General features: G+C 34.9%; 1 pseudogene; it reads right to left on the bottom strand.

The window, feature by feature from the left end:
- Nucleotides 1-1,352: 1,352 nt before the first annotated feature.
- On the bottom strand, nt 1,353-12,640 carry LOC101611771 (annotated as a pseudogene).
- Nucleotides 12,641-24,232: the final 11,592 nt, after the last annotated feature.

The raw sequence follows: 24,232 nt of genomic DNA, 5'->3' as shown, positions 1-24,232 counted from the left end.
AGTGGGTTTACTGGCATTCACCATGGAGTCATCCATTATGAAACAACAGTTCATCACTGGTATGGGGAGGAGTGCTGTGTGGGTGGGGAGGAAGGAGGGAAGCCTCTGGATACTCCTTCTCACCCTATTGCTTTTATGATTATTCTGCTTCCTCTTCTGCAATGTTCCTGGAGCCTTGGGGAATGTGTTACAAATTTGCGTTATTGTTGTCCTCTCAGCAACTTCTGAATTTCTGCTTTGATACCTTTTGAGTGTCCTCAGTGTCTTTTACCAACTTGGCGCAGGTTGTCAGGCTCGCCGTGACAGCAGCATTCATACTTAACTTGCCGTTTCCTCTGTGGAGTCACCTGGACCCTAGCTGTGTTTTTCTGATGGCCTTTTCTGCATTAATTTAAATGACGATTCCTGCTTTTAAATCTGCTTATGTGAAGTATTATGATTATTGGTATCCATATGCTGAACCACTCTTCTGTCCCTGAGATGAAACCTACATGATTAATGCGTTCTTGCATGCATGTCCTCATGATACTCCCTATTTCATTGGTATCCTTTATAATATCTCCATTTTCATTACTGACCTTGCTGATTTGAGTTTTTTATTCAACTTTTTTCTTTTAATTAATTTAGCCAGGGGTTTATCAATCATGTTTACTTTTATAATGAACCAGCTTTTTATTTCATCAATTGCTTAAATTGATTTTCTTAATTTCTGAGCATTGATTTCTGTTCTGACCTTGATTATTTATTTCCTTCCAGTACTTTTGGATGTAGATCATTCTTGTCTTTCCAATGCCTTCAGGTGGATGGTTAAGTCATTAACTCGAGTTCTTTCTTGCTTTATAATGTAGTCCTTTAATGTTATAAACTGCCCTCTTAAGACTGCCAGTGTTTGTTATGTTTTGTGTGTTTTCTTTCCATTAAAAGTTAGTTCTAGAAATCTATGGATTTCCTTTCTTATTCCTTTGATGACACATTCATTGTTTAATAGTGAGCTATTGAGTCTTCAGGAGTTGGTGTATTTTTTGTTGTCTTGTTGCCTTATTGATTTCTATTTTGTTTTGACAAAATTTTAGAAAAAGGAAAAGAAGTTTAATTTTGAAGAAAAAAATTCATAAACTGCCTGCCTGCAAGAACAATATTGCAAACCAACTCCTAACAAAGAACACCTTGATAATAACACTTATTGAAAGGTTGAAGAAAAACCAAAATGCTGTTTAAATCAAGAAGTTGTAAGCTGAAATGCACTCATTTCTGGTGGGTGAGCCCTCAGGTCTTTCTCTCTCTGAATGTCTTGTACATATGAAGGGATAATTGTACAGTCTCCTACTTTCTACACTGGATAAATCTTTTCTTCAGCCAACTCTTAATGGAGGCACAATTAGTACCACACCATCTCCCTAGACAAAGAGTATTGACACATTCTGTTCTCTTGATTTATATAATCTCTTCATATGTCTTCTCTTTATCAATTTCTATAGTAGTCACAGTTTCTTCTACATCTCCCAGTATCATATAAAGTGCCCGTCATAAAAATGTAATCTGCCTCGAAGCTCCCAGTCATTTCTTATCCTCACATAAATTTGTTCATCTGGGCTGAGCCTGATGACATCCAGGGGCTCTTCTATAGTATTGGTATTCTGTTGCTGATCTTCATTGTCACCATGTTCCAAATGCTCCAACTATTTTTTTTTTTTTTTTGCTCCATTGATTTCTAATTTTATTGCATGGTTTACAAATATAATGCATAGAGTTACACAATTTTCCTGAATTTGTGGAGACATGCTTTATGGCCCAATGTGTGATATATATTAGAGTGATATATATTATGTACTACTGAAAAGAATGTTTATTCTGTGACATTTCAGTGGAATGTTCTGTAGATGTATGGTAAGCCCAATTGGCCTAAGGTGTTTTTCAGCTCTGTTATTTCTCCATTAATTTTATGCTTGGATTTTGTCTCTGTTGACAATTGCAGTGTATTACAGCATCCTACTGTTACTGTGTGAGATTTATTTCTGGTTTATTATCTAGCATATTTTGCTTTATAAAATTTGTTGCAATTATTTTGGTGCATATATTTATAGGTCTACCAGTATAAATGACTATGGTATGGAGGCAAGGTCAACATGAGCTTATGTTTCTAAAGTGATTGTATAACAAAATGTTCATATTAGGTAAGTAAGTGTTCATCTAAATTAAAGTTGCTAAATTAGCCAAACTTTGTTTTACTTTGCAGTGTAACTGGAATTTTAAGGGCAAGAGCTGAAGTTTCAACAGCATCACCATGTTAAACTTTGCCTTCAGTCACAGTACACTGATTGATAGATAAGTAATGTTAAAGGACAAAGAGGAGATTTAACCAACACTACCACATTAGTGTAACAAATAGAGGGTCTAAAACCCTAGTCTGTCTTTGAGGTGCTGACATAAACTTTAATTAAAATAGGAGAAAACAGGGCTGGAGAAATGGCTTAGTGGTTACGCGCTTGCCTGTGAAGCCCAAGGACCCCAGTTCGAGGCTCCATTCCCCAGGATCCACGTTAGCCAGATGCACGCATCTGGAGTTCCTTCTCAGTGGCTGGAGGACCTGGCATGCCCATTGTCTCTCTCTCTCTATCTGCCTCTTTCTCTCTCTGTCTGTCGCTCTCAAATTAATTAGTTAATTAATTAATTTAAAAAATTGGAGAAAATATTTAAAAATAGGACAAAAGGTACACCTAACTAAATGTATTTGTCAGTTTATAATCTGTATGATTTTTGCTTCAATTCACGTTCTACAAGATCATCCAAAGAAGTTCCTATTGTGTATATTTCCTGAAGAGTTAAACTGACTCTCAAATGATCCATTCCCTGCTCCCACACTCAGCCTTCATTGCATAATTGATTTAATACGGGGTATTCTATCATACACTTCCACAATCTCAGTCAACTATGGAGTTAGGATTTTGAATTATCTCTATGCTACTCAGTAAAGATAAACAAGTAACTTGTAAGCAAATACAAAATAAAACTTGTGGTGCTCTCATTTACAGCCCATCTGAAAATTAAATAATTTTAAAAAACAAAAGTAGGGCTGGAGGGATGGCTTAGTGGCTATGGCATTTGCCTGCACAGCCAAAGGAGCCAGGTTTGATTCCCCAGGACCCATGTTATCCAAATACACAAGGGGGCACATGCGTCTGGAGTTCATTTGCAGTGGCTGGAGGCCCTGGCGTGCCCATTCATTCTCTCTCTCTCTCTCTGTCTCTCTCTCTCTCTCTCTCTCTCTCTCTCACCCTACTTCCCTCTTTCTCTGTCTAATAAATAAATGAATAAAAATAAAATATAAAAAGTAGTTTTTTTTAACATCCACCATACTAGATATTAAAATCTAACTAATTAATTTATGTTTTTTTTTTAAACAGGACTGTTATCACATCTATAGTTCAGACATAGCTTCTTGTGTCATTAAAATATAATGCTATTGCATTAAAATGTTGTCTAAATAGGGCTGGACAGATTGCTTAGCTGTTAAATAGCTTGGCTGTGAATCCTAAGGACTGAGGCTTTATTCCCCAGAATCCACAAAATCCAGATGCACAAGGTAGTACATATTTTTGGAGTTGTTTGGCAGTGGCTGGAGGTATTGGTGCACCCATTCTCTCTCTTTCTCCGTCTGCCCCTCCACCCCCAGTAAGTAAATAGTAGAAAATGATTTTCAAAAGTCTCTAAATAAAATTCAACTAAGAGGAACCATCAAGTACTAAAACAGATATAGAAATTCATACCTATGAAATGTATTTTGGTAAAGATTTTTAACAAGAATAGGAAATACTTGTAGCTCCAAAAGGGTTTTGCATAGACATTTTCTCTAAGGTACGTGATTGTCACCTACTGGAAATATAGAGTGATCATAGTCAAAACAAGAATGTTATTGGGGTGTCATTGTGGTGGCATACCTTTAATCCCAGCACTCAGGCCCAGATGTAGGAGGACCATTGTGAGTTCAAGGCCACTCTGAGACTTCATACTGAATTCCAAGTCAGCCTCAGCTAGAGGAAGACTCAACCTAGGGAGAAAAATAAAAGTGAATAATGACCCATTCATTAGGGCTTCCCAATAAAACCTGAGTGTGAGTTACTGATATACCAGGTAGGACAAACAAACAATCTAGCTATAACAAAATGATAAGATCCATTTCTATGCCTACTAGTAGCTGAAATATTTGAATATATGTGTGTGTGTGTGTATATATATATATATATATATATATATATGTATAATTTATTCATATATTTATTTCCTTGAGAGGGAAGATGGTGGGGATGGGTGCAGTAAGCCATCATGCCACTGTAAACCAACTCTAAGTAGACGTGCAAATTTTGTGCATCTGGCTTTACATGGTACTACAGAATCAACATTGGCTGGCAGTCTTTGCAAGCAAGTGCCTTTAAATACTGAGCCATCTATCCAACCAAGTAGTTGTAGCCTTATTTTACACTTTTGTTTGTTTTCATTGTTTTCCATTAGACACAGCTGGAATGGTTATAGCTGCCCATGATTTTCTTTTTGATTTTTCCCACCACTGGATTCTTTCTTGGAATGTTAGTTGGTGTTTGTTACATGTCACTGTGAAGGTCACTATGTTCTTTTTATATTTTACATTTTACAGTGTGAGATCTCATTCCTAAACTCAAAATTTAAGATGATGAGTATGGCTTTATTGCAAAACCTGATGACCCTTAAAACACCAGCAGCACAAGCAGGAACATGTTCCAAAATTAGAGTGCTATGCATCTGGGTTGAATGGCTGGGACAAGTGTCCTTAGTCCTCCAAGATTTACATGTTCAAATTAAATTTATGACAGATTCTTTTTAAGTTTTGGATGATTTATTCATGCCATAGTGATCAGGCAACTTACAATAAAAGGTCTCTGATGTTTTGGGATCTTATCTTAAAAAAAGCAGTTTGTCACATGCTTTATTGCTTGTGTTTTGATATGAGTAATAGTAGGCTCTCTTCCAGGCTCCCCTCAATTGATGACCCTCTAATCTTTAAACTCAGATTTCATAACTTCTTTTATGTCTGTGACTTATATCTACCTTATCAAGTATAATCCTTATAGTTGCCCCTCAGAAACCACTGTATAATCACATTTAGGGTTTTATTTTTTTTTAGCAAACTTTTGAATATATCAGCTTCAAAACATATCAAAATTCTGTAGATAATGATTCTAAAGAAAAAAAGTGTGGTGTGATTCTCCTTTGATAATCCCATACATCCCACCTAGATAGATCATATTTCTATGACTCTCTTTGGAAAAGCCCACATACATGCTCCAGAATGAATCATACTTGCCATCTGAGTGCCGCTCATTTTTAATTTTTTTTTAAATTTTTTTTATTTATGTGTAAGAGAGAGAAAGAGGCATATAGAGATAGATAGATAATAGAGATAGAGATAAAGATAGAGAGAGAGAGAGAATGGGTGAGTCAAGGCCTTCAGTTGCTGCAAATAAACTCCGGATACATGTGCATCCTTGTGCATCTGGCTTACATGGGTCCTGGGGAATCAAACCTGAGCCTTCTGGATTTAACCAAGAGCCTTCACTGTTAAGTCATCTCTCCAGCCCAAGTGCCTCTCTTTCTACTAACCTTCATTTTAAAGTAATATCAATAAATATTTCATAAAGTCTCAACTTTTTTTCAAAATGGCAGAACAATCATGAATACCAAAGTTTATCACTTCAATAAATCTTGCTTTTCAGGGGAGAAAATAGAGTTCCAACTACAAAAATATACCTATTAAAGAGTTATGAGTAAGAATAAAGCCAGTACTATGAATATACAGCCATATTAGCAAAGTCTTTAATATCCATGTAATATACAATGGTTTTTAATGTTTACATGTCACCATCCTTCCAGATTCGCCCAGGAAAAAATAAGAAAAGAGTTTGAATTGATTGCCAGATGATGGTCCTTGCATATTTTTTACTATCTGGTTTGTAGAGGTCTATATATTTTTTATATTGTACAAATGATTGTCTAAAATAATATAAATGAATTTTGTTAAGTGAAATACAAAAATGTGGCTGGAGAAATGACTTAGTGTTTAAGGAGCTTGCCTGCAAAGCCAAAGGACCCAGGTTCTATTCTCCAGTACACATGTAAGACAGATGCACAAGGAGTGCACACATCTGGAGTTCGTTTGCAGTGGCTGAAGACCCTGGCATGCCCACATGCCCATTCTCTCCCTCTTCCTCACTCTCTGCCTATTTCTCTTTCTCAAATAAATGAAGGAATATAAAATATTTAAAAAAGAAATAAAAATAGCACCTATAGAATTATAATTTCTCTTGAATTAATTTCAACATTTTATTAATACCATTATATACATATATATGTGTATATATATATATATATACACACATATATATCATATATATATATATATATCTCATATATATATATATATCACACAGACACACATATATATTATATTATATATAATATATATTAATTATATATGTAATTATATATAATATAATATAATATTAAATATATAATAATGGAATATATATATAATCTGGTATGGGTCCTTAATTTTTTAACATCTAATTGGCTCCTCCCAATTAATTTGTGAGTTAAATATAATCCTTGTGTTCAGTTTACCTTTTATAACAGAAATGGATGTATCTTATTTAAAAAAATCTGTAGTATTTCATGTAGATCTGAAAGTGCTTTCATGAATAAAGACATTAAAGTATTGAAGTCATTTAATATCTTTCTTCCTCATGATTTTGGTACTTGGATAGAAATTAACTAAATCTAAAACCTCAATCAGTTTTTAAATTAAAGGGCAATTCAAAGAAAGAAACCAAAAGATAGTTTCTTGACAAAAATGTTAGAAAATTAAGCACCTCTTTAACAAAATTAAAGATTGGTTTATCAAAAACTTTAATGCCTTAGAATTTAAGATTCTCTTAATGACCAGTCAGGTCCATATCACTCAGAAAGTGTGACTTCAACAACAAGAGATCATAAAATTTAGTTTAACCCTGTCAAAGGGTCTTAGATATTATGAAATCATGTATAAACAGTCTACTTTAAGAGATGCTATATAAAAATTTGTAAAAAAAATAGAGTAATATAGAAATTTTAGCAACATGGTAGAATTGTAGAATCAACTGTTTCTGACACCCATGGGTGTATCAGATTAGCATCTAAACAGAGATCCCTCCTTGTTAAGGAAAGGTCAAAAACAGTTGAGACAACTGAGAAAATATTTGTATTCACATACCTAAGCAATTACACATAATCAAAGAAAGATTCCTAATACCCAGGCTTTGCTTTAGGAGAGAAAAATTTGGATCAGATATATGGTAACGTAATTATAGGCTGCCACAAGTAATTTACCTATCTCTCTCACAGAACAGATTAAGCATACAGATGTCTTTTAGGTTTCTGAATGTGCCCAAGCCCCTTTCAGGGACCTCATCTCTTTGTGTGAAGGCAGAGAAGGTGCTAAATACTTCACTTTATTTCTCAAAAGGTTTTGCCAATATGCTTTGACAAGTGTGGCTGTGAACAGTTGACCCAGCTTTCTTAATCTGGAATTTAACTCAGTAAATAAACAGATTTCCAGAAATATGAATAAGAAGAGTTGAGCAGTTTTTTAGCCTTTGAATCTACTTACTTTTACTTCAGCTCATTTTCTCCTTCTTCAGCTCACTCTACAGGTAATCCATTTCACCAATTCCTCCATGCACTTAATGCATGAGTGGAGGGGCTGCCTTCTAATAACACAAAGTCCAATCATGACTGAGTATAGCATGTGATATTTTCTAAATGAGAGAAGAACAAAAGGAGTGTTTCTATGGGCTACACCATGAGAAAGAAGAAAGAAGGAGATAAAACTCACAGCTCTCACTGTTTTGGGAAGGGGTTTCAGGTACATTTGTTCAAGAGGAGATTTTGTGGCTTGGATTCTCAACAAAGTTGTACCACATATTTGTTAGGCAAAGAAAAGAACTCTCTTGTATGAATTTGAGTTTTGGAACATTTTATCCATTTTATCTGCCACTTCATCTCATCCCAGTGATGTATCCTGGTTAATTAACATTCCAATGATGGAATCTGACCATTCATCTAATACCTCAAATTCTAGTGTTAATATTCAAATAATTGTCTTCTATATCACAGAGTAGATGGGGATCTGCATTCTGGAGGTTATCTAAATCACAAAAACATAGTTTAACACATATTAGTCCACTTCCAGGAGCTATTCATTCCCAATGTCAACAGATATCTGTTCCATTTTAACAAAGACAGTGACAGATAAAAGTCTGCTCTCAGTTTCACTCAAAAGAAAAACAAAAATAAATGGCAGTAGTTGTTTAATGCTTTAGTATCCCCAGCCGTGTCTAGAGAAGCTGACTTTGTTTGACCTGAGAGAGAGAAACATAAAACTGCCAAAATGAAGTGAGGTCTTCATTCTAAGGAAAATATTCTCATAAGCACCATGAAAATCCCAATAGAACAAATAATTACATTGTAAATTAAAATAACAATAGAGTATTAGTGATATTTAAGTGAATATATAACCATGACTATGGTAAAAATAAGCATAAGAATAATCTCTTAGGAATTTAGCTAAGAAAAATATGTAACCTGTAGCTGACAGAAATGTTGGGACAGGCATCAAAATGTAGAATATATAGAGTGGATAATATTAAGTTGTTGTCAGCATAAAATAGTCTGTTTTAAAAACACTTTACAATCTGATGGGAACCATGAAACAAAAATCCAGAGAGCACATGCATTTGCATGTACACACACACACACACACAAACACACACACACACAGACACACACAAAATAGTCAAGGCATACCAATAATGAAAACCCTCAGCTCACAACTGAAGAAATCAAAAGTTAAGAAAGAAGTGCACTATGTGCAAAACAGAAAATAGTAAAAATGAAACTAGTAATTCTTACCTATTCATAATTACCTGAATAATAATGAACTAAAATATACAATTAAAATAAACACAGTAATTTTTTAACAAAGCTTAGTGGATTAGAAGCAAATGTAATGATTTTCTCTCTGATATAAATTTATCCTAAAATATAATCCTTAAACAATAATTAATGAAGGACAGAGGGGAACATAATCCATGGACCTGGAAACCAAACAAAACTCATGTCTGTGGGGTTAGAGAGATGGCTTACTGGTTGTGGTTGAGGCACTTTCCTCTAAAGCCAAAGAACCCAGGTTCAATTTTCTAGGACTCACCAGAGGATAGATATATCTAGAGTTCATTTATAGTAGCTGGAGGCCCTAGCACACCAATTCTCTTCTCTCTCTCTCTCTCTCTCTCTCAAATTATACATGAATAAATGAATAAAACCTTGTGTTTGTGTTACAAAGATATGAAATTTAAGTATAAACCAAGGAAAACAGGCAAAGAAAATCACTGTGCCATGATAAAGGGAAATTTTCAAGGGTAGGGTATAATAGTTGTTTGTACATAAGCAATTAACTCTGGAACACATACATATAGCAGCAAGAATATCTAAGCCTTATTTGAACTATGGGTTGCTATATAATCATCATAAGGGACTTTAATATCTCACCTTTAAAAATACACATATCATGCATACAGAAAAGGAATGAGAAATATGAAATTTAAAGTAAAATCCAGAACAAAGAGGTCTATTACACATATACAGAATATTAGAACAATGTTTTAAAATAGGTTTATAGAGGACTCTTCATCCATTGAAAATAATTTGCTCTCTCCTCTGACAAAAAACATGTTGGACTCAAAACCATCTTTAAAAATTAAAAGGCAGAAATCACATCAAATATCATTTCTGATTATAATGCTATGAAACTTACAACTCACTCATAGGGAAAGTCATGGAAAATTCTGATACATAAGTAAACAATAGTTTGTTATACAACTATTAAGATAAATAAGTCATTAAAGACAAACCTAAAATATCTTGAGAAAAATGAAAACAGAAACACAACATACAAAATGGATGTGAGGAGCAATAGCAGTTCTAAAAGGGAAGTCAGTAGCATTACATAACTACATCCTAAGAGAGGAAAGAGGAATGGGTGTATATGTCAGATTGATTGTACATGCTTTGGATTTCTGAGATTCAACCTCCAGAATGAAGAAGGAGGAGGAGGTAAAATATCCTACTTAAAACTGAAGAAGGGGGCTGGAAAGATTGCTCAGTGATTAAGGCACTTGCCTGTAAAGCCAAACGACCTAGGTTCAACTTGTCAGAACCTACATAAGCCAGATGCACAAGTGCAAGGTGGCCCATGAGTCTGGAGTTCATTTGCAGTGGCTTGAGTCCCTGATGCACTCATTCTCTCTCTTTCTCAAAAAAAGAGGCCCCCAACACCTCAGCACTGAAGCAGACCAAAAATGAACCCAACATGGCTCAGGGAAATTTTGCAGAAGAGGGGGCGGAAAGAATGTCAGAGTCACATGTTGGGTCATGATATGCAGAGACATTTATTGTACCAATAACTGTGGGCTAACTCCACAATGCACGACCCATTTACATCAACAAGGAGGGTCCAATGGGAGGGGGTATATCATGGATGACCCTAAACAATGGTACCAAACTGCATGTATTTGCTGAAAAGAAAACTAATAAATTAAATTAAAAAAAAAGAAAGCCATTGGCTATGCACCTAAAAAAATAAAAATAAAACAAAGAAAAAATAAAAAAGAAAGAAATGAAGAAGACACAAAAGAAAACAAAGTACATCCAATTTTATCAGACTGATAAAATGGAGTTTGGTGATTCAAATAAATTAAAAGATATACCATGTCCATGAACTAGAGACAGTATCATTAAAATATCCATATTTCACATAAACAAATGTGTGTGCCATCTGTGTACATAAAATAGTATTTAGCCTTCTAAATAAAAATGCTACTACTTATCACAACATGTATGACTCATTATGTTAAGTGATATAAGCCAGGTATAAAAAGTTAAATACCTGAGAATATAACATATTGGTGGTGTATCAATCAGAGACAGGACAGGAAGATGATCTGGTCCAAACTCCCAGAGAATTCACAACCCCTCCCCAAACAGACCCACCAGCTTGGGACTACAGCTGCAAATACAATGGCCTTTGCCTAATATTTTACATTTTATATTCAATCTATAATGGAATTACATTTAATAAAAAGCATTTCAACCATGTATTTTTTTCATTTGGTTAACAATATTAAAAGGAATAATATATTTATTTAGTAAATAAAATTTACAAATCATACAGAATTAAATTGGTAGTATTTTGGAAACAAACAATATTTGTATCCAACATATAATATTGTCATTCCTTTGGTTTTGTGTAAAACATAAATAGGAAAGCATAAAAACCATAATTGAAATATATACAGATACATATTCTTGAATTTGTGATTTATATAATATTTCCTGACTTAAAAAAATAAAATCTATAATATCACCTGGCTTGATGTGGGGTGTTTATGATGCTGACCTACTAAATGTTCTCAGGTTAATTCCTTAAAAGAGAATATGATCTGAACTGTCAAATATTGGGGAAGTCGTGAAGACTGGCTATTGCAGATGGGTCTTTGAGACTGTGCCTTGAGATAAGTTATAGCCCAGCTCTGCTTTTGGTGCAATTCTCTGCTTCATGGACAAATATCAGGATGAAATCAACTGTCTCATAACTAGCACATATTCTCAATATGCTCCCTACTTTGGTAAACTGTTTTCTTTTGAAACAGTGAAACAAAAATAAATTCTACCTTGCTGAAGTTGCTTCTGTGAGATAACTTATCATATTTTTTTCTATTTTTTTAATTTCTCTTTATTTATTTGAGAGTGACAGACAGAGAAAGAAAGAGGCACAGAGAAAGAGAGAGAAAGAGAATGGGCACACCAGGGCCTCCAGCCACTGCAAACGAACTCCAGATGTGTGCGCCCCCTTGTGCATCTGACTAACGTGGGTCCTGGGGAATTAAGCCTCAAACCAGGGTCCTTAGCCTTCACAGGCAAGCGCTTAACCCCCTAACCCATCTCTCCAGCCCACTTATCGTATTCTTAAAAATAATTATTAATAACAGTATCTTAAAATAACTTTCACAGATAGTGAGTTGAATTGTGTGTAATTCTACTTCTATATAGTTAAAGTAGATTAACTAAAATGCTTATAATGCTCTTCCATAAATGTTCATAATTAATACTGGTCTGTATGTTACTAGAACTGTCTTGGACAGTAGTACTATTCAGTTAGTATTAAATGAATTAAAGTGGTTCTTTGGCTATCATCTGGAATGTGATAAAGAAAATTAATGGCTTTTTCTTACCTAGCGTAGGTAAAATTTATAAATGGATTCATGTTGGTCTTAAGCATTCTGTTTTCTTTATATGATATATAATTAGATATATATGAATATACTTGTAGATAGATTTAGATATATAGATATGTTATAAATGATGCATATATACTAATATGCATATTTGTAGATGTGTCTTAAAGAGAAATACATCTTACCTTGGATTCCAAATTAATAGTGATAGAGTTCATAGTATTTCCTAATTTTGCTGTTAATGTCCCTGAATTTGTGGTGATATTCCATTTTTCTGTCATGCTATTAACATTATATTACATAATAGTATTCTCTACTATTCTTTTTATTAGCCTACCTAGAGGTTTCTTCATTATATTTACTTTTACACCTTTATTAAGAATATGTTTTTGGAGCCGGGCGTGGTGGCGCATGCCTTTAATCCCAGCACTCAGGATGCAGAGGTAGGAGGACCGCTGTGAGTTCGTGGCCACCCTGAGACTACATAGTGAATTCCAGGTCAGCCTGAGCCAGAGTGAGACCCTACCTTGAAAAAAAAAAACAAGAATATGTTTTTGGCTTGATCTATGACATTTTTTTTCAATTTCCTTTGAAATCTGCTTTGAATATTATTTATTCTTACTTTAGTTTTACCTTTTAAATTAGCATATAAAATGTTTTATTATGTCATATATTTTACTTTACTATATTTAATTTTTCATTCTTTTTATTGTCTCTTGATTCTTTTAAAATATTTTATTATTTATTTGTTTACTTGCAATGAGAAAGAGTAAGAGAAAGAGATGGAGAGAGATGAAAACAAATTCTAGATAAATGTACCATTTTGTACATCTGGTTTTGTATGGCTACTGGGGAATCAAAACCTGGTTGTTAGGCTTTGCAGTCAAGCACCAAAACTGCTGAATCATCTCTTCAGCTCTTGACTCTTGTATTATTGATTTCAATTCTTTCTTCCTTTATACTATATGTATTCAATACTATAAATTTTCTGTTAGCATTTATCAAATACTTTTGTGAAATTTGAATTTTTATTTTCATGAAGTTCAAAACTTTGTTTAAAACCTTTTGAGATGGGCTTTAAAAATGGATTAACAGTTAAATTAACTTGTTTGCAAAGCCTAATGAATCATGTTCAACTCTCCTGGTCCCATGGGAGGCCGATGCAAAAGTGATGCAATAGTGCAAGGTCACACATGCACACAAGGAGGGATCAAATGATTGGAGTTTGATTCCAGTGGCTGGAGGTCCAGCATTCCAATTCTCTCTCTGTCTCTCTTGCTCACACAATCTCTCTCTCCCAAGTTCACACTCTCACATTAAAAAAAGTTCAGTTTGTTGGGCTTGCCTCAAAAAATAAATAAATAAACCTATTGACATATCTCATAAAGACTTACACATTATTATCAATAAGTTGTTTTCTGTATATTTTGTTATCTGTTGCTTAACTTCTCAATAATCTAAAACCATATACTGTATGATTTCTACTCCTTTGTGTTTATTAGGGTACATTTTACTTTACAAGATGCAGCACATCCAGTTAACTATTCCATATTATCAATAAGATAATTTGCATTCTGATATCATGGTGTGAAATAATATATAAATGTCAATTGGATCTTTTTCTTTTTTTTTTTTTTCCCGATGCAAAAAGCCTGGGTTTACTGTGGCAAGGGAAGGTGAAGGGCTGGGAAAATCAGCTGTAGACAAGAGGGCAACGCAAGCGCCCTGCACTTGATGCCTACAGAATGCTCCTGACCTGGACAGAACATCCACATGCCATTGGCATCTGAGTCCCCCAGGCTTACTGTGGACTGCAACGGTTTCATCAGGCAGGAAGACAGAGAGAGCAGAATTGGATCCTTTTCATTTGCAGTGTCCTAGACAATAACATGCCTTAACATGCATGGAAAAAATTGTTATGTCTTTTTGAATAATTAAGCACTATTAGTTAATGTATCTTTTTAATCCAATATACTTTGTATATTCTAAAGCTTACCATATTTGAATGTAATTTTATTATTTTACCTTTATTTCTATTATATTTATAAGATTGACCTCTCTTCTTATGTTCATACTTTATATAGATAGTTTTATAGTGAAAATTTGTTATATTGACTCTTTTATAAGAAGATTTTCATTTATGTATTTAAGAGACAAAGAGCCAGAGAGAGAGAGAGAGACAGAGAGAGACTGGGGAAGGGAGGACAGGAAGGAAGGCGGGAGGGAGATAATGGGCGCACCAGGGCCTCCAGCCACTACAAATGAACTCCAGATGCATGCACCACCTTGTGCATCTGCCTTATGTGGGTCCTGGAGAGTTGAACCTGAGTCATTTGTTTTGGCAGGAGGCTCCTTAACTGCTAAAACATCTCTCCAGCCCTTGAGTCTTTTTTAAACTAATGGAGGGGACCAAATTAGAGCTAAATAAGCACTCTACCACTAAGCTTATACCCCAAATCTGAGTCAGGTTTTGATTCAATATGTAAATCTTTGACATTTCAGTGCTGTACATATACCATCTACATTTCAAATGACTGTTAACAATTATTTAAATAACTAATGTATAAATTTCATAATAAAAATATATCTTAATATAGACACAGTTATATACTTTGTAAATTACATTCTTTTTTTTTTTCTTAACCTAAACATGGTAGAATATTACCTACAGGAATCAATATACCAGGCTGGCGAAGTGGTTCAATGCTTAAAGGTGCTTGCTTACAAAGCCTTTATTCAATTCCTAATTATGCATGTAAAGTTTGATGCACAAAGTGGTCCATGCATGTGGGAAAGAGGTCCCATTGAGTAAAGTCTTTGTTTTTGTGTCTTTCCCTCTCTCATTCTCTTTCCCTCATAAATGAGTTAAATATTTTTTTTAAAGAACCTACATATATAATAGGTTTTCCACTGAAATTATACCTACTCAAAATATTTTTGAAGCATTTATATTTAGAAATAACATATAAAAATGGCTGTTTACAAGGTATAATAGACAATATATATTAAAGTTCTTAAAATTAAATCGCTGACTTTTTATAAAGATGGATGTGTGTCATAGTCAGCTCCACACTTCTGAGATGAACCTTCAAACCAGTCACAGCTTAGTGGAAGAGCAGGATTTATTTGAGGTTTATAGATCCAGGGAAAGTTCCATAAAGTCAAAAGAGGGTCTTCCCTTTTTATAGATCCAAGTAGAGAGAAAGAAGAAAAAGAAAAAAAAATCCACCAGCAGCACCACCAAAAGAAAGAGCAAAACAGCAATACTCAGCAGGGTACTCCAGGCAAAGATCAAGAATTCTGCATACTATTAAGCTGGAAATCCAGATCTACTCACAGCGAGATGCCTCCTCTGTAGCAGGCATCTGCCTGCTATGGTCAGAAGCTGCAAACTCAATTTTCATAACACTTTAGTCTACTTGGGGGCAGGGGCATAGATTAAAACTACCACAATGTGGTAGTGAAAATAAGCCCACACACTTTCCAAAATCAAATGCTTAGAAGGAAGAGGCTGTGGCAAATGATGATACTCACAGGAACAGTAAGAATATGTAGATAGTCATCATGGCATGACCCTGAGAATGGCTAACCTTGGAAGCTCTAAAACATACCCAGAAGGTTTTGGCTGAGCAGTTGCCATTATCAACATTCCCTAATTGTGCATTAGCCCAAAGATTAAGAGTAGTTGATTGTAATTTTCTTTGAAACACAAATTATAAAGCAACACATCTAAGTAATCTAATGACTATTGAAGTAATCTAATGACTATAGGCTAAAAAGGGCTATGCCCTAACCAAAAATATCTTGGTTGGTAGTATTATGACAATTTTAGATTCACAGCAAGAATGACCTAAGAGACATGTCACATGAACATTAATATCCTTCTAATGCTATATAGTGATGAAAATAATTTTATATAGATAAAGTCATTGTATTTAGTTTTATACGACTGTGTTTATTATAAATGATGACAGAAAATCAATTTCTTGTTTGCCATTTCATTTCCTGTATTTGGGAATAATAAGTTGTAGATGTTTTCAAATATCTGCATACACAGATACACATCATGTGAAAACTTCCCTGAATCTATTTGCCAACTGTTATGGCTTTTTTTCTTAATTCTGGCTACTATGAAGTTTGAATATAAATGTTATAAGTATATAATTATTCTTTTTTAAAATTTAATTTATTAGTTTTCTTTTCAGCAAATACAGGCAGTTTGGTACCATTGTTTAGGCTCATCCATGATCTACCCACTCCCATTGGAACCTCCTTGATGATGTAAATGGGTCGTGCATTGTGGACTTAGCCCACAGTTATTGGTACAATAAATGTCTCTGCATATCATGACCCAACATGTGACTCTGACATTCTTTCCACCCCCTCTTCCTCAAAATTTCCCTGAGCCATGTTGGGTTCATTTTTGGTCTGCTTCAGTGCTGAGGTGTTGGAGGCCTCTGAGGCTCTGGCTCTCTGATTTGGTAGGAGTTGATTTTTCTCTGTGTTGGTCTCCTTCCCCTTTGTGCTGGTATACAGTTCATCAGGAAAACAGCACCCTTGCTTGTTTCACCAATTGTCCTTAGTTTCAGCCGGGCCCCTTTTGAGGTATGTTGGGGCAGCTCTCTCCTTAGGATCTGCATCTATGTGAAAAAGAGAAGCAGATTCTCCAACGGAGAGTAAGTTAAGCACCCGGAAAATTGAGATAACAATTACTTTTTTGATAGAGAGTTTGATAGGTGTAGGCCCTCTTGTATCCCATGATTGATGGTAGCTTGATATTGGAGAGTGGGCTTATGTTTGGGTATGGTTCTAACTTGTTTCCCAGCTCCAGCTATGGATCTCCTACCACTGAGGGGTGCTGTTCCATTTTACTTGTCAGCTACTATGGTGTCTTCAGCAATAGGGTCTTACCACTAACCTTTGGTGGGTGATCAAGTACTCTGACATTCTTTTAGGAAACCTTGTAGGTTTCTCTGATCAAAAACTCATTGTGGATGATAGCCCCATGCTAGTACTGGGAGTTACAGGTCAGTGCCCACTAAGAAAATGAGGAAAAAGATAACTAATATACAAGAGTTAGACAAGAGAGAGAGGGAGAGGGGAGAAGGGGAGAAGGGGAGAGGGAGGGAGGGAAGATGTAGAAGATTTAGGTTAGTCTTGATCCTACCCTCTCCAGTGTCTTGTGGTTCAGGTGTTTCCTGTAAGGGTCTAGTGAAGGTTCAGCCATTTGGTCTGTCTTTTAGGAAGTAGAATTTTATGGTACCATTGCCATTTGGGTCCAGATTACTGTTTTCCACCCTTCGATGCCCTCTCCGCCCTCCCCATCCACCTAAATATTCTTAATAGTATACAATCATAGGCTGAGGAGATGTATTAGCAGTTAGGGCACTTGCCTGCAAAGCCAAAGGACCTAGGTTTGATCCTCCAGGACCCATGTCAGCCAGATACACAAGGTGGCACATTCGTCTGGAGGTGGCTTGTAGTAACATAAGGCCCTGGAACGCCTATTCTCTCCCTATCTCTCTTTGTTTCTGCTGCTCTCTCTCAAACAAAATAATAAAAATAAAAATAAATAGTATACAACCATGAACGTAGAAAAGAAAAAAGCTATATAGTTATATTTTTCTTACCCATATAATTAGATTCTATTAGTTGACTTTTTTTTTTTTTCCCCAAGATAAGGTTTTTCTCTAACCCATGCTGACTTGGAATTCACTATGTAGTCTCAGGATGGCCGCAAAGTCATGGTGATCTTCCAACCTCTAACTTCACAGTACTGGGATTAAAGGCGTGCCACCACACCTGGCTAGTTACCTATTTTTTGAAACCTACTTCCATATTACAACTTAAAATTAAAGCCATTTTAATCTAGTGAGAAGAAACAGAACAATTTGTGAGAAAATAAATGGAGTTTATTGGAGGAAGTTATAAAAGTTTCCATAAAAATAATGGATTATTATCATTCATTGCATGTACTTCTATTACTACACAATGTAATTTTTTTGTTAATTCAAATATTAAAAAAATCGTCCTGACAAATAGTTTTTGCAACCTGCTTCTAGTTTACTTTTTTAAATCAAACATACTTTCTTAAAGTCTTCTTTAAAATTAATCTACTTCTTTGTGGACATGCAAAAGCTAAAATACTCAAGTGTTAGATCATATGTTATCTTTATTTCTTTTTTCTTTCTTTCTATACCTTTTTAAAAATATTCCTTCTATATTAAAGAAGTAGGGAACCCCATGGGTATCATTTGTTTACTTTAACAGTTTATTTTATAAATTAATTATCTGAAGAGCCACCATCTTTAATGTTTAAACTTATGATGGTCATATTTTACTAATCTATATTGACATTAAAAAGAAAATTCTATCTTAAGAAGGCTGAAACTTAAGTCATAGTTTTTTCTCATGTCCTTTCCATTTTCTGATTCACATATCAACCCTCTCATTCATCAGTCTCAAACATGGGATAATTCTTGATTTTTCTTCTCCTATTTGTGTTCTCCAGTGACTTGGATTTATTTCATTTCTGGAACATGTCTGGTGATATTTGTCCACTAACTTCATCATATTTACATATTGTTTTTCACCCTTCTGTAAATACGCACAAGTTGTTCCCATCAACCAAATGCTTGTCATGTTCTCAATTTTTTATATTATCACTGACAACTCTATGATCTTATAACACACAGCCTCACCTTGCGTCATACATCTTGTGGCTTCTAGACTCCCAGGAATATAGGCTGCCATTTCATTTCAGATGTGGCCCCAGCCTTCTTCTTTCAGAAGGCTGTACACATATGGAAGGATTGACTCAGACTACTATGATTTCTTCCTCTGATGAACTATCGAATCTTCTCAGTTCACAAGTAATGTTAAATTTTCCTTGGAAAGTTTTGTGGTTTGAATACGAATTATCTTTTCCAGGCACATGCACGTAAGTTTAATCTCCAGCTGGTGGTACTATTTTGGGAGATGGTAGAATGTTTTGGAGGCAGAAATTACATGGAGGAACTAGGTCATGGAGGGTATGCTTTAAAAACTTTTATTATGCTTCTCAGTACTAAAAGCCAGAATACAATTCAAAATCTATTGTCTAAAACCAAATTCATGACTGAAATTATGGAAAGCTGATCCAAAATACAAAGTAAGAGGGAACTTCCAAAAGAGCCTAAAAGTCTACTCAATAATAGAGGAAAAGATTTCATTTAGTAAAAATGTAATTCATTCCTGAAGAGGAAATTCTATTGTAAAATTACTATAAATTAAAGTATAGATGAATCTAAGGTACCTAGAGCATTGAGCAACTAGTCTTAGCAGATGAACAAAAATATTGTAGATTTAGTGATTATCCATCGTTATACTGCTATGAAGATTGACTAATAAATCAACAAGAAGATTATCACTGGTAAACTAATTGTGTTTCAGAGTATTGGATTCTGAATACAATAAAACACTCACATGCAAAATTAGTTAAGCCAAATTTGAGTGGCTCCCTAGGATTAAGGAAAGAGTTATTTAATATAGATCCACAGGAGAAGTGATATCATATAAACAGTAAATGTGAAGGTTTAAATAAGTTGGGCCCCATACACTCATATGTATTGAATGCTTGATAGAATTTGAAAGGTATAGCCATGCTGGACAAGGTGAGTGGCTGGGAATGGGCTTTGGGGTATTATTGCCCAGCTTCCCCGTTGTCAGAGCTCAGTTCCAGTTCTCTCTCTTGCTTCTTTCTTCACCTGCTGTAGAAAGAAGTGATGTCTAGCCTCTGCTCATGCCATGCTTTCCACTGCCTTAATGAGGTTTCTCATAGGCAGTATAAGCTGAAATATACTCTTTTCTCTAGTTGCTTTTGGCAGGGTGTTTTGTTTTAGCAACATGAAGGTAACTACAACAGTGATAAACCTACAAAGACAAGTTAGCCCTCATCAATATTCATGTGCATGCTAATAAAAGCTAGTTGTATATGGTTCATTTAAGTATATATAATAATTGAAATATTTTAAAGAACAACTGAATTCTATGTGGAATGAAATATGGAAAAACTGTTCACTACTCTGACAGAAAATGAACTTTTGGGCATGCAGCTTCAAATCAGGTGCCAAAATGTAAAATATACACATTATTTGACAGATATTCTCTCTCTACAAATTTACCCTACAGAAATAATTAGAAAAAGGCATGAAAATGTGTGTATAAGAAAGAATGCTGTAAGATTAACTAAAAGGGTATTAAAATTAGAAAGTACTAAAATTACATCACAGTATATCATTTATAATTAATATATGTAATTAACATGAATAATGTTACGTGAGATTTTTTTTATGAAGTATGCGATATTTTTTCGACCTTGAAATTTATGATCATGTATATGGAAGCAAATGCTTTTAACCACTAAGCCAGCTCTCCAGACCCATGTTCATGGATTTGGTCATTTAACTTTGTAAGCCATTTTGTTCAAGCATCTTGGTCTATTCTGAGAGAGTTGCTTCAAATAGTAGGCAGTAACATTCCGAAATGAAAGCAGGTGAAGTGTAAATGACTGCTCATTCAGAAATGCCATGAACATTGAAGCAATTTATGGTTTAAGAGCGGTATCATACATATGAAGGGCTGGAAAAGAAAGTTTTCATTAAAAGGAAATGATAAAAGCTTGAGTGGATGGATATGTTTAACTGATTTAAACATTAACCATACATATAGTTATCATATGAGGGCAATATTTGTACACACACACACACACACACACACACACACATATAGATATACATCCTTTAATTATATTTCTTAGCCTATAAATTGCTGGAACTGTTCTTCTCAGTTGCAGCATTGATTTTTAAGGCCAGCTATTTTTCACATAGCTATTCTAGGAGGTGTAGTCCATGGATAGTGGCAATCTAAAAAGGACAGTTGAGGCTAGAGAAATAGATCTGTGGACCCAGCACCAACATCAATACTGAGTTGCTTGGCAGGCCACCTTTAATCCCAGTGCTTACAAGGCTTAGATAGGGGATCCCTGGGCAAGCTGGCTAGTTAGACCAGCAAAATCATGAACTGTAGGTTCAGATGAGAGACACTGACTTAGTAAATAAGATCTAGAGTGATTAAAGAAGACACCAGACACCAATCTCTGGTCTCCATAGGCAAATGCACACAAGGGAGCCTACATGCCTAGATGAATACCAAGTACACATATCACAAACACACATATTTTTAAAAAGATAAAAATTGATTCTTCAGAGCAAATGATGATGGGCTACAGGATGTGGTCATGTTTTTATACATATATGGTACTATTTCCAATGTTTTAAAAATATTCTTTGTGGAATGTAGGCATGGCTCAGTGGTTAAGTGAGCTTCCTGAGAAAGCATGTGTGCCTGAGGCTGCCTGAAATTGCCTTAGTTCACATCTCCAGTTATCGCATAAAGAGTTGGGTATAGCCATGTGGACATGTAACTCCAGTCTCACAAAGGAGAGCAGAGATCAGAGAATCACCCAGGCTCACAAAAAACAGCAAGCTCTAATATCAGTAAGACACTTCAGTTCAAAGTGAGAACATATAGTGAAGTGATGGAGGGGGACTACTGAAATTCTGTTCCTGCCACCACAGGCATCACCTTGTCTCAGCCAATCACGTATCATTCTGAAATTCTCATCTACATGCCTATACAACACACTCCCCACCATACAAAACACACCATGCACAGATACACATGCCACACATAAACCAAAAAAAGTCATTTTGTGTTTTTAATTTTGAAATCCATGAAGAAAGCAGTAATTGTATTTATATATTTTATTTATTTATTTGTTGGAGAGACAGTGAAAGAGAGAGGAAAGTAGAGAGAGAATGGGCAAGCAAGGGCACCCAGCCATAGCAAATAAGCTCCAGGAGCATGTGCCACCTTGTGCATTTGGTTTATGTGGGTCCTGGGGAATCAATCTCCAGCCTTAAACTTTGCAAGAAAGCACCTTAACCAGTAAGCCATCTCTTCAGCCTAGTATTTCAGTTTTGAATTTTTGTGAAATATGCATTCAACATAAATTTTGAAGATAGATATAAATCTTATATTTAGTGGGTTCACAAGCAAAATATTTTTAAGTTTGATATATATCCATAGAAGCAGATTTGTATGAGATATGATTTTATTCTTGATGAATAAAAGACTATTCAAGTGTCTTAAAATAACCTGACTAAGTTTATAAGAGACATTTTCAGTAAAACAGATTAACTTTAGAGTGTGGTGCACAGATAGATCAAAGAGCTGTGGAAGCACACTGGCAGCCGTGCTTTCATCTAAAAGTGTATGTTTAACTCGGGTGCCACCAAAAGCTAGGATCTTCATCTAAACAATGCTTCATAAATTCCAAAGTGAATTGAGAAAGATATCTAGTTCTTCAATATTTTAATCATATCCATTATAAGTAAATTTCATTAAACATTTTTGCTGCTTAGAAAAATATAGTAATACTGTTCTGAAGTTGATTTTAGAATTGGACTTGACAATCTTATGATGTATAGACAAAACTATGTGTGCCTTTTTAACATTCTTGTGCAAAGGAGGGGCATAGCCAAAGTGGAACTTGGCAAGGGAGCAGCATGACTTTCAGACTTTCATCTGCTGAAAGTGGATGTTTTATATTTTCTACCTGGAAAATTTTGCAGTTCAGACTGTATGCCACATTGTTAGAAGGCTTTTGTAAAGACTGAGATACACCTAACAGTATTTTTATAATTAGTTCACAAAAAGCATGGTATGGCCATAGAACTCTCCATGGAATATTGATCCTTTTAAATTTTAACAAATATTTCAAATTAGGCTGTTTTTTTTTTTTTTTTTTGGTTTTGCAGGCCATGCGAAATCTTTAAATTGATTATGCAGATATCAAAATACATAAATCATACTTTATTATTATTGTGAGAAAGAAAGGAAGAAGTAGATAGATATGAAAGAAAAAAATATAAAGGGCACACCAGGCCCTCTAGCTCCTGCAAACGAACTCCAGATGCATAGGTCACCTTGTGCACCTTGCTTTACATGGGTATTAGGGAAGTGAACCTGGATCCTTTAGGTCTGGAGACAGTGCCTTAATTGCTAAGCCATCTTTCCAGCTCTATAAGTTATACTTTTGAATGAACCAGGTTCATGTATGTTAGGAAATAAATTTAGAAGACGAAAGAGATGGCTCAAATCATTAAAAATTGAACCAGCATCTAAATAAAGCCCCAAAGCATGTTGGAAAGGCTTCCCATTCTTCATCTGCCTTAATTGCCTTGTAGATTCTGAGGGACTTAAAATAGTTGAATCATGATGTCAAAGTCAGATATGTTTTACACTCTTGCTTTTAAACATTACATTTTAATTCCATATTAACCACCTAGAATCAAGCTGGCCCTTATTATTACAATAACATCATGCTAGATTCCAGAAGCTGGAAATCTGATTAACAACTCAAAATCTCATTTCTAACAAAGTAAATTCACACCAAAGTGTTATTATCTGTCATTCTAACCCCAAATCCTCAATGGTAACTGGGATTGCTCCAGGGAAGGGTGTAACTTGGTCACAAGCTGACTTGGATCCCTCAACAGACCAGAAATCTTAACCTCTTTGTTGATAGAGAATCTGGTTGTTATAATAACTATTCTTGCATACTTGGGGCTGTTTTGGATTGAATGTGTACAGTGTTCAGTTAAATTTTAGAATCTACCTGTATTTTATTCCACTCAGCCTACTTGAATACTCCCATAGCAGGGAAACTCAACCCCTAAGAACACCTTTGTAGATACTCTGAGAGTCTTAAGAGCCACACCTAACATCTTAAGCTCCTACCCTGAAAATATATAACATCAAATCAATTGATA

The sequence above is a fragment of the Jaculus jaculus genome, chromosome 1 (genome assembly GCF_020740685.1).
Source record: "Jaculus jaculus isolate mJacJac1 chromosome 1, mJacJac1.mat.Y.cur, whole genome shotgun sequence".
NCBI classification, from domain to species: Eukaryota; Metazoa; Chordata; class Mammalia; order Rodentia; family Dipodidae; genus Jaculus; species Jaculus jaculus.
Note: the sequence above shows the minus strand (reverse complement) of the source record. Positions and strands in the feature narration are given on the sequence as shown.